The 12,545-nt window shown below is 47.8% G+C and overlaps 1 long non-coding RNA gene across 1 annotated transcript; it reads right to left on the minus strand.

Moving 5' to 3' along the window:
• Positions 1–409: 409 nt before the first annotated feature.
• On the minus strand, positions 410–1,222 carry LOC310668747. Its single transcript, XR_014506830.1, has 2 exons — positions 992–1,222; positions 410–953 (listed from the first exon to the last, which is right to left on the minus strand). It is a non-coding gene; the product is annotated as an uncharacterized lncRNA (long non-coding RNA).
• Positions 1,223–12,545: the final 11,323 nt, after the last annotated feature.

Raw genomic sequence — 12,545 nt, forward strand, 5'->3', positions numbered from 1 at the left:
GTTCCCTGCTGGCTTCTTTATTTCCTTTCTTTCCCCTTTTCCTTTTCAGCTCCGCCAATTTTAAAGGTCTGCTCCAATTCCTCCAGCTTTCAGTAGATTTTCTAGATCCTGACCCACTACCTTGCCAGTGATACGGAAAGGGGGGGGCATGTCTTCTTCACCCCTTCCGCCAGTCACCAGAGGGTCCGAGGTGATGACCTCAAGGGCACCCAGCCCCACATGGACCCCTCAGCCCCCACACCGTTGCACAAGCACCACACTTTACCCCAAGCCCCCATAAATAAAGTTCCTTCTCCCCTTTCCTACAATGATCCGCTATTACGGGCGAAATAAGCCCAAACATGTTATGCCTTCCCTCCTGCTCTATTTCTACTATGGGTAGACCGTATAAAGTTGTATTTCCTATCTGTTGAACGGGTGCGTTCTACCCAATCAGAACCATGCATTCGTCTTGCAGACCTAGCTCAGCGAGCTCCTGCACGCCTCATTTAACCTCTTGACAAGCTGCTGACGGCTCCCCGCTGGGAGAACAATGGAATCGAAACTTGTGAACTCATATAAGTGTCAAATCTCTCTACAATGTATCCATTCTGTTTCCGATCTCAATTATCAATATAAAATGGACTAAAATCTTTAAAAAATCATATAAAATCAACCACGGCACCAATTTTCTTGCTTTTGGTGCCAATCGGCTCAGTTTCTCTAGGACTAAATGACACCTCCCCTGTCCTCCATAATCCCTCAAGCGAGGTGTCACGTACTCTCAGGAAGACCCTAATCCTGTCAAATCACTCTGCCAAGCCTTTCCTCCGGGCAATGCCAGGTGGCAGACTATGCATACATGGACCATTGTCTTCTCATCACTGGTACTCAGGATGTGCTTATCCGCGCATATCTCCAGCTCTGCATATTCCCCCCTCCCTCTTCCATATGTTAATCCTGTGTAACCCAACCTCTTAATGTATTCATGATGTCATCTGTGTAACCCAACCTCTTCTTAATGTATTCATGATATAACTGTGATGTATTTTGCACTGTATTCTGGGACATGGAGGGAAGTTTTAAAAGTTCATGTCACCCCTTTCTCGCTGTTCAATCTCGCCTTGAACCTGTTACGCAATAAACTTGGATCTTCTGCATCTTGCTCCTGTCTCCGGCTGAGCTCATTTTCCTCCGCAGGGACCTGCGGACTTAGTCCGATGAGCTGGGTGGCAGAGCAGCCTCGCACCCAGATTTTACCGTAACACCAGGCTGTTGATAAAACAATGGCAGTCTTCAGCATTGCCACTATCTCCATAGCTGTCAACTTTTCCCTTTTCTTGAGAGGAATCCTATTCGGGATTAGGGAATTTCCGTTAAAAAAAGGGAAATGTTGAGAGCTATGCACTATCTCCTTTCCTGCATGTGAGGATGTGTGTGGAAGCTCACACACACAGCAGGAGTTAGTTGCCTTTATCATACTGGGAGTGGAAGGATTACAGGCACATTTTGGTCCAGTGGCCATCGGTGGCTGACCCCTTTCTTATACACATGTTCCAGCTTGTGTAACTGAGGGGCCAAATACTGCCCTCTAGGTGTCTGTATGGCCCTCTGCACTCATCCCAGGCCACATACCCCTTAAGCCAGGCCTCTCTGCACCACCACCACCACCCTGGCCAATTTTATGTGATGGAGGTTCGCAAGTGGTATCTGCCCCCCACCACTGCAGCCCCTGGAAGGTTCATCACAAGGGAATGTAGCCCTTGAGCCAAAAAAGGCTTCTCCACCCCTGAACTACAGAAGGGTTATGAAAAAGAAAATTCATAAATGTGTTTTGATTTATTGTCTCCCACCACCTGCCCCCAACTTCTCCAGAGGGCGGCACCTTGAGCAGAACTCGTCCTACATGAGCAGCTTCTTCTCACACTGACAGAGATGTAATTCCTGTTGCTCAGGTTGTGGTTGCCTTCCTGCCTTTCGTTTCCTTTTTCAATCTCTGAATTGGGATAAAGGGAAGAAAAGAGGAAGATGCCGCTCTTCTTCCGTAAAAGGAAACCTAGCAATGAAACCCGCAAGCGCCTTGAGTACCAAATGTGCCTGGCAATTCGGCCAGAGCTAGGTTGCTGGGACTCTTCAGGCTAGTGGGGGCTCCACTAGGGTTCTGAGGAATCTTCTGGAACCTTGAAAGAATGTCATCACCTCGTCTTTTCTGTCCCTTGTTACAGATGAATCCCAAGCAGGCTGGATGGATGTAGCAGATCCACAGTATAAAAGCCCTGCTGCCATGTGAAAATTTGTTTCATAAAACTATGCCAACTCTGGGATGATGCAGCTGGGGGGGGGTTAGAGGGTTAGGCTCTAAACCCTCAGGGGATCAGCTGGTGCCTATTCCACACACACACCCAGAAAAACATGCCTCTTATTGGTGGAAAACTCTGCAGAAGAGGCTTTCCACCAGGAGTGGGGAACCAAACCAGCAGAGTTCCCAACAGGGATCAGGTGAGAGTCAATGTCAGAACACTCCAAGATCAGGTTTGGCCTGGGCAGAAGCTTGGCTAGCAGGCAGGGCACTGAGCTGGTATATAAACATTCTTAGTAGCTCTTCCAGCCCTGCACTGATTTTTGAGCTGGAGTTGGTGTAAGCACACCTCAACCTCAGCCGAATCCTATCATCTCCCTCCTGTTCCAGGGGTCTGCTTGAGAAGATGGTTTTACACCCCAAGGAGACCTTGCCTGTAGTTGGGCACTTCTCCAGATGGACTGGGATGGACCTGGTGTTTAAGGTTTTCCCTTGGGCTTAGGACATGTCCAACCTCAATTCCAGAGGCCAAACTCACCCCTGGTCTGGTCATCTGTCCTAGGCCTCATCACTCCTCACCCCCAGATGGAGTGTGACCCAGGGCTTGGTGTAAGGCTGGAGCCTCCTGATTCTTCTCTGATGAGGAGTCACACTGTCGAAGCATGACACCCACCTTTGATTGGGACTCACCCTGTTGGGACACCACATCTGTATTGCCTTCACTGAATGACAGTGGCTCTCTAGGGTTTTCAGAGAAGGGATGCTCCCAACCCAACCTGGGGGTGCCAGGGATTGAACCTGGGACCTTCTGCATACAACAGAAATGCTGTGCCACCAAGCTACAGCCCTTCCCCAAAGTTTTTGGCAGGGCTTGGAGCACACCTCTGACAACTTGAAACTTGTAAGCAACATGGGCGCAGTGGGGCTTACTCACATGACCCTCCCTAAATATACATATATATATCTTTGGTTACATTCAGTGAGCAATTAAGATAAGACCGGCAACCATCTTATTTCTGATTTTTGCAAATGCAGCTCACCTGTCTGTCTCTCAGCAGGCAAAGGAAGATGGAGCTGATGATATACTTGACATATCCAAATGTGAACTCTTAGAGGTACGTTTCCGGTGATGCTGACTCCCAAATGTTGGCCAAGTGGTTGGGTGGGAGACATGCTGTTGACATCAGAACCTAAGAAGAGCCCTGCTGGATCAGACCAATGCCCCATTTTGCTCAGCATCCTGTTCTCACAGTGGCCAGCCAGATGCCCCAATGGGACAGCCGCAGGTAGGACCTGAGCATAAGAGCACTCAGTCCTCCTGCGGCATCGAAAAGCATTACTGCCTCCAACTGTGGAGGCAGAGCATAGCCACCATGGCTAGTTGCCATGCATAGCCTTCTCTTCCATGAATTTCTCTAATATTCTTTTAAATCTATCCAAGTTGCTGGCCATCACTGCCTCCTGTGGGAGGGAGTTCCACAGTTACTAAGCATTTCATGCAGAAGTACTTTATTTACAGTGATGGTTAAGGATCAAAAATTCTGCTGGTTTCACTTCTGGACATTGCTTTGGAAGTAAACCCCCCCCCCCATCCTTTGGGCATTATATTTGGGTTGTGGTGTCACATTCTGAAGAGTGATACCTCTGTGTATTTCATTCCCGTTTCCTATCAGAAGGCATGCTGGCTGGGGGCTGATGGGAGTTGTAGTCCATTACACATATAGGGCCCCAGGTTGGTGAAGGTTGCTGTGCCCTTTTCTATAATAAATTTTATTAAGTTTTCTATTTTACGTTTCAAAATAAACATTTTACAAACTGTAAAATAATTACTTCCCTTCTTCTCCTTCCATGGTTCATTTTATATATTATACATTCTTGCATATTTTACTAAACCATTCAAATCAGTTTTCCACTTTTACACCCGTAAAAAAATTATTTACTCTGTTGAATTTATCTCAGTGCTGCTGCCATTTTCAGCTGGTTGATATGCCCTTAACTAAGGCCTAAATACTGAGCATCTGACATGCATTGTCAGGCACACAAAGGAAGCCACAGCGGAGCGGGGGAGAGAAGGAGAAACCAGCCGCTTGCTCTTAGGGGATCTTGCTTGAGCTCTGGTCCCCTTGGATTAATCCTGCCCAGGGGATGTGGCAGCCCTCACCACCATTTTGAAATCCCACTGTTAGTCTTTGAAAGGGTATGAGAGGTTGTTTTACTGGATGCATCCCATGATATGGGAAGAGGAATCTCTCTTTTTTAAGCAACCATGAAGATGCAGAAAGATTGGAAATCTAAACGCAATATACCGTAGTTTTTGCTCCATAACACACATTTTTTTCCTCCTAGAAAGTAAGGGGAAATGTCTGTGCGTGTTACGGAGCGAATGCTTCCCTCCTCCGTGGCTCGCTTTGAAACAGCAAAGCGGGAGAAGAGCCACTGAGTGGGGAGGAGAGAGGGACAGAGAGCCTGCTTCTTTAAAGGAGCAAAGCGGGAGAGGAGAGGAGCCGCTTACACGAGTTGGCTCCTTTAAAGCAAGCAGGCTCTCTGTCCCTCCTCCTCACTCAGCTCACTAAATAGCAGCAAAGTTTTTCAGCTCGCTAAGCCGGGGGGATGAGCCGGGGAGGAGGGAGAGAAGCAGACCCTGCTTGCTTTAAAGGAGCAAAGCGGGAGAGGAGAGGAGCCTTCTCCCCTTAAACCCCTCTTCTGCATTATTAGCAGCATCCTTCTCCACCCACCCCAAGCGTGCTTCTTGTCCCTTGAGTGCTTTTCCTTCCCTCCCCACTTAAAACGTGGTTACAAAGCACAGATCCACACGGATCCTCAGGATTTTTGCACTGGGTCACCACAAATTCACCATCAGATCACATAGCATGTCCATGGCTACAGTTTGCACCAAAAAAATCACGCACCCACTTTGCTAATAAAATCCTGCCGTCTAGTCAGCGCTCCCCTGCGTAGCTCTGCTGGGGCTGACCTGGGCAAGAAAACAGAGTTGCAGCAGTCCTGCAGTCCGTGTGAGATAGAGGGATAAATCAGTCCAGAGACAGTTCGTTGCTATCTCTAAAAGCGTTTTATTTACAAGCCATAAATCAGTCTCATTCCATCGGAGCTTTCCGGCATCTTTCCCATGCTAAAGCACACACAGTCTCTCTGCTGCGTCTTTCAGTCTAAAGTGAAACCAACTCTCACAGACAAAGACAGGCAAAGCGTCTGACGTATGGCCCTGCGTCAGGCCCCTCCCCAGATACAGGACACCAAGGAGTTTTAACCCTGTAAACTCCAAACTCCACACCCCCTCTTGTCCTGCATCTGGGGGAAACAAGCAACAATGCTCACCCCAAACACAGACCTTCACAGAACTCCTTGTGCTTCTGGAAGGTTAACGGTTTCGTGAAACCATCAGTGAGGTTCTTGGTTGAGGGACAGTATTTCAGAGCAACTAGCCCCTCACAAACGCTCTGACACACATTCTGAAAACGTATGTCCAGATGTTTGGTCCTGGCCTTGAATTGCCCCGTCTCGGCCAATTTGAGGCACAGCTGATTGTCTTCATGCACCACGATGGGTAGACAATGTTCTCCACAGAGTTCCTGGACCAAACACGCATAGAATTCCAGTTCTCTGCAAACCTCAGATGGTGCAGTGAACTTCAGTAGACGAAAGCGCTATGAGACTTTGCTTCCGGGACCTCCACCCAACTACTGAGTTCCCAAACTTCACCACTAGGCCTGACACTGACTTGCGGTCCTCAAGGTTAGCCCAATCTGAATCCACCCAGGCGGTCAGCTTGACACCACCCTCAGCTGACATCTTGAGGCAAAAGTCTTTGGTATCTTGCAGGTAACGTAGCACCAGTTTAATACCATTCCAGGCCTGTACACTTGGACTCGAAGCCTCTCTACTGAGCAGATTGATAGCGAACGCTATATCTGGTCTGCTCCACTGTGACAGATACAGTAGACTACCCACAGCTGATTGAAAGAGTTCAGCATTTTCAAACACAGCGCATTCTACTTGCTGACATTCTTTCACGTATCCAACTTCCATGGGGAGTTTTGACACCTGCACACTCAGACATTCTGAACTTCTCAAGCAACTGCTCAATCTTCCCTTTCTGGCTGAGCAAGAAGCTTCCATCTTTTGTTCTAGTTATCCCTACGCCTAGATACGATTTGACGTCTCCAAGCTGCTTGAGCTTGAACCGCTTTCTAGCTCCCAAGCAAACTTCTCCACTTGTTTACCTGTCTGTGCTATGTATAAAATATCATCGACAAAAATCTGAGCAGCTTGCTGTGTCTCACCTGAACCTTTAAGGTAGAGACAGCTGTCAGCAACACTTCTCCTGAAACCTAGCTCTTCTAAGGCTTCATTCAAACACATGTTCCAATTTCTGGCAGATTGGCGTAATCCATAGATGGATTTGTGCAACCGCCACACGATGCCTGGCCCACTGACCTCAAAACCTGGAGGAGGAAGCATGTACAACTCCTCCTGGAGGTCTGAGTTCAGATAGGCGACATCCATGTCAAAATGGCTCACCTTCCAACCTCTCTGTGCAGCAAAAGCTAAAAGCATCCTCAGAGTCTCGGCCCTCAAGGTCGGCGAATAGACCTCCGTGAAGTGGACCCCTTTCCTCTGAGTGAATCCACGAGCTACTAATCTAGCTTTGTACTGTGGTTCTCCAGCTTCTGTGGGTTTAAGGCGATAAACCCATCTGCAACTCACAGCTTGCTCGCCAGCCGGCAATTTTGTGAGTGAGAACACACCAAGAGACTCCATTGAGTTCATTTCCTTCTGCATCGCCTCATGCCATTTGCTAGCTTCTTCCTGAGGCAACTTCTGAACATCCTCAAATGATTCAGGTTCACATCTAGCCACACCTACCCAGACGCTAGTGGCTTCATATCTTTCTGGTGGCTTTCCCTTGGTTGACCTTGCTGACCTTCTCAGCATGAACTCTGGAACTGTGCCTGATTCACTTGGGCCAGCCACACCATCCCCTGTCTCAGAAACCTCCCCCTCTGACCTGCTGCACCTTTTAGGCCTTACAGCTGGGTCTGCTGGCGAGGATGGCTCACTCCTTGGCTCAGACTTGACAGAGACCTGTGGAGGGGTCTTGGGACTCCCCTTTGGAGAGGTTTGGAGCCTCTCCCTTGGAGACCCCGGCTCTGGACTCTGTGGCTGTGGACTGTGCACCTCAGCAACAGGTTCAGTTTCATCCTCCTCCTCTTCCTCATCTGAGTCAAAGAGAAGATCCGGGTTCCCGTGAAGATGTTTCCACCCACTCTGCTCGCAAAACTCAGCACTGCTGCTAATAAGCAGCTTAGACTGGTTGCCAGTAGGGTATGCGAAACGCCACGCCTTTGAGCCCGGCTCATAGCCAACAAAGATCATTTCCCTAGATCTTGGTTCACCCTTTCTGTGAGTGGCCTTTGGAATGAGGACCCAAGCCTCACAGCCAAACACACGCAAGAAATCCACTTTAGGCTTCTTACCATGCAGCAGAAAATAGGGAGTGTCTCCCACACTGGAATTGAACACCCTGTTCTGAACAAAGCATGCTGTCTTATAACTCTCTGCCCAAAAGCGCTGCGGCAGACCCGAGTCTGCTAGCATAGCATTCGCTGCTTCCTGGAGCGTGCAGTGTTTTCTCTCCGCAACTCCATTCTGTTGCGGACTGTAGGGGGCAGTCAATCTATGACTGATACCTTTCTGCCTGAAGAAATATTGCAGCGCAGAACCTGTGAACTCCGCCCCCCAATCAGATTGAAAGGAAACCACCCTGGCAGAGAAATGCAGCTCTACCGCTGTGATCCAATCCCTGATCAGTGCAGCCGCACCCCACTTGTGTTTAAGTGTAAACAGACAGGTGTGTCTCGAAAAATCATCAATTAGAACCAAAACATGCTTCGATCCACTTAAAGAAGCTACCTGCATCGGACCACATAAATCTGCATGAACCAGCTCAAAGGTTTTGCTGGTCCTTCTTTCTGACCTGGGATATGTGCATGTTGTAGTTTTTGATAGCTTACAAGCTTGACAATCTAAGTATTTATCACATGCTTTGAACCCACACCCAACTGTGTTCTCAGTGGCTTTCTTAATATATGACCACCCTGCATGCCCAAAGCATCTGTGCCAGAGGTGTAAACAATCATGGTGTGGTGGTATATTTGCACACTGCACTTGTGCTTCTTCAGGGGACTCTGCAACAGCAACATTAGCAACAGGCATCTGCACCAGAAAAAGCCTGTCCTTCCCCTCAACGCTGTGGAGCTTCTTCCCATCCCTGTAGAAATAGCACATATTGTTAGTAAACAGCACATCAAAACCGTCAGCAATCAGAGCTGATACACTTAAAAGAGAATGGGCAAGCTCGGGCACCACAAAAGCTTGCACCTCATGATCTATAAAAGGACAGTATAAAAAACCAGTCTCAGTTAACTGTCTCTTAGAGCCATCTGCCATCAAGACAAAACAACCAGTTTTAACTTTCTTGCAATTTCTCAGGAGCCCACTAGATGGCACTAGGCTGTGGGTGGCTCCTGTATCGACAACAAGAGACAACGTGGCTCTCTGGCAGTCTTCCAAGGTTGCCATGGCGACGCTCGCACCCCCATGGGGTCTCTGCCAGTGTCCTTCCTGGTTGCCATGGTTGCAAGGCCTCTGCTGGTGTTCTCACGCTTCGCCATCGGAGAACCGTCACTTATCTGCCTTCCTAGCAGGTTGCTGACCTTGCATTCCAGAGCCTCTGCAGAACAATGCCCTTCGCTGTTGGACTTCACCTCAAAGCACAAACAACTTTCGGAGACTTTGGCTTTCCCAGAGCTCTTGGAACGGCCTGCACCCCCACTCCTGGGTGCATAGCTTCCTGAGGAACAGCTTGCCACTGCTTTCCTCTTCTTCCCAGCTCTCAGCCTCTCTCCAGCACCATCACACAGATGTGTCGAAGCATAGAAACAGCTTCCCGGAACAGTCCCAGCCCCCACTGGGCTCACTGCTCTCTCTGGGCATCCTCCAGCCCCCTCTGGTCTGGCTCCCACTGCGGCCTCACATGCCGTCTTCAGTGCCTGCCACGCAACCCAGGGCTTCTTCCCTTGCAGATTTGGCAACAGCCAAGCATCAACGCTGGCCCTTAAGATGGCTAGCACCCTTTGCTCTCTTTCCAGAGCATCAGCCACGTCTGCTTCACAAGCTTCTGCTGCGCCTGCGGCCCTCTCAGCCTCTGCAGCTGCAGCACCAGGCTGGGGAAGAAAGTGAGTAATCCAACAGGTGCTGTTCGGGATGTGGAACCAACTTCGAAAGGGCAAGTATTGGAGAAGAGGATGGGACAACCAAAACAACCTGTTTTGTCTCTGCAAGATGAAATTCAAGTTTCAAACTGATGGACATAAATTGAAGTTCGAGGTTATGGACGTTGAAAGTCAGATCTGGAGAGGCAGTGCCCCACTTGGACTGAGTAAGGCAAGATGGATGGACTTTTTGTTGGAGGGTGGCACTGCGGGAAAGCTTGGAAAAATGGATTTCCGTAACCTCAAAGAGACTGTGGAGTATGCTTTGGAATACCTTCTGGATTATAATTTTGAACATGGAGTTTGGGCAAGCATGTTGAAATTGAATAAAGGAGCTGCTGAGAAAAAAAGCCCTTTGGGATTTAATTTCAGGTTTTGAAAGAAACCTGCAGACAGACCAGGGAGAAGAGTTAAGAGCCTCAGATATAAGAGCACCGGGTTGATGGAATTAATTGAACTGACAGAAAAGACTGATAATTAGCAGAAAAGACTGATGAAATCCGAAACCAGGGGGAAGAGATGGTGGGGAAAAATTGGGAATTTTCTAAAACAGCATTTAGTATAATATTGCATAATTAAGGAATGTTGGAAGATGGTGGAATAAATTTATTGGACTTTAGTGGAAATATGATAAGGATTTAAGACATTAGGATTTAAGGGTATAAGACTTAAGGGTTTTTTCTTTTCTCTCTTTATTAGATTGGAGTATAGATAATTTTCTAGATGGTTGATGGGAGGGTAAGGTTTAAATGGATTAAGATAAATAAGTGAGTAAACAGTGAACGATGGAAAGAATTTGCTGATTTAATTAATAATTGGAATACAAAAAGGGAGGTGGGAGGAGGTCGAGGAAATAAGTTACAGAAGGATGGAATTTTGAAAAATGGAAGTGTTTTCTTTTTTAAATGTCTTTGTTTTTTGCTTTTTTCTTGTTGGTGGGGTGGGGGGAGGTTTTCTATGTAGTCTTTTTAATTTTAATTTTTGGTTTTTTCTTTTTTTCTCTTATTCCATTGTACTTTGTTTTTTTCAATTTTTTTGTATTTGTGAAAAATGAAATAAATATTATTAAAAAAAAAGAAGAACTGGATCGGCCTGCGTACACTCCCATAGCTGCCTCCCTTTGAGCCAGTAGTACATGCGCTTGCTCCAGGCCTCCCAGTTGGCCCCATTGAGCCTTTCAAAGGGGATATTTTAGCTCTCATGGCCTTGCTGTGGCTGAGCAGCAGCCATCTTCCTCCCCCCAGGGCTTAAGCGTACTCACGCGTTGCCAGCTAGCCGGTCCTTCAAAGCAGCAGCCTTCTCTTGGCTTCGCTCTCCACCAGCATCTCCCACAGCCCTTATGGCAGGAGCTCAAAGCAGCTCAGAGCTGGCAGTCTTCTTCCCTCCTCACACTTGGCAGGAAACACGGAAGACCCATAACCTTTGCTAATAAAATCCTGCCGTCCAGTCAGCGCTCCCCTGCGTAGCTCTGCTGGGGCTGACCTGGGCAAGAAAACAGAGTTGCAGCGGTCCTGCAGTCCGTGTGAGATAGAGGGATAAATCAGTCCAGAGACAGTTCGTTGCTATCTCTAAAAGCGTTTTATTTACAAGCCATAAATCAGTCTCATTCCATCAGAGCTTTCCGGCATCTTTCCCGTGCTAAAGCACACACAGTCTCTCTGCTGCGTCTTTCAGTCTAAAGTGAAACCAACTCTCACAGACAAAGACAGGCAAAGCGTCTGACGTATGGCCCTGCGTCAGGCCCCTCCCCAGATACAGGACACCAAGGAGTTTTAACCCTGTAAACTCCAAACTCCACACCCCCTCTTGTCCTGCATCTGGGGGAAACAAGCAACAATGCTCACCCCAAACACAGACCTTCACAGAACTCCTTGTGCTTCTGGAAGGTTAACGGTTTCGTGAAACCATCAGTGAGGTTCTTGGTTGAGGGACAGTATTTCAGAGCAACTAGCCCCTCACAAACGCTCTGACACACATTCTGAAAACGTATGTCCAGATGTTTGGTCCTGGCCTTGAATTGCCCCGTCTCGGCCAATTTGAGGCACAGCTGATTGTCTTCATGCACCACGATGGGTAGACAATGTTCTCCACAGAGTTCCTGGACCAAACACGCATAGAATTCCAGTTCTCTGCAAACCTCAGATGGCGCAGTGAACTTCAGTAGACGAAAGCGCTATGAGACTTTGCTTCCGGGACCTCCACCCAACTACTGAGTTCCCAAACTTCACCACTAGGCCTGACACTGACTTGTGGTCCTCAAGGTTAGCCCAATCTGAATCCACCCAGGCGGTCAGCTTGACACCACCCTCAGCTGACATCTTGAGGCAAAAGTCTTTGGTATCTTGCAGGTAACGTAGCACCAGTTTAATACCATTCCAGGCCTGTACACTTGGACTCGAAGCCTCTCTACTGAGCAGATTGACAGCGAACGCTATATCTGGTCTGCTCCACTGTGACAGATACAGTAGACTACCCACAGCTGCTTGAAAGAGTTCAGCATTTTAACCCTGTAAACTCCAAACTCCACACCCACTGTTGCCTGGGGCCGCAGTGGTGCAAAAACGTGGTTACAAACATGGATCCACATGGATCCTCAGGATTTTTGCATTGGGCTACCCCAAACTCACCGTCAGATCACATGTCTGTGTGATGGGAAGTTTTGCTTCTGCACATGGGTTTGGCACACCACTCTGAGCTGAAGCATTCCGTGCTCACCCACCCTAGAATGTTCAGTTCATATTGAGTTCATGAAACATCATGAAACATCGTACCCTGACCTGTTCTGGAATGCATGGTTGACCACATCTCTGAATGCAATGGTTATGCCCTTTTAAGTTTTGCTATATCAATCACTAGTTTAATAAAGGAGTATATCAATCATTAGTAAATAGTTTAATAAGGAGGTTTTCATACCTGTCCAACTCTGTGTTCCTTTCCCAACCTTTAATCTATTGATGATTAATGCTTATATGCAA

This window comes from Podarcis tiliguerta (genome assembly GCF_965153285.1).
Source record: "Podarcis tiliguerta genome assembly, chromosome: W".
Lineage (NCBI taxonomy): Eukaryota > Metazoa > Chordata > Lepidosauria > Squamata > Lacertidae > Podarcis > Podarcis tiliguerta.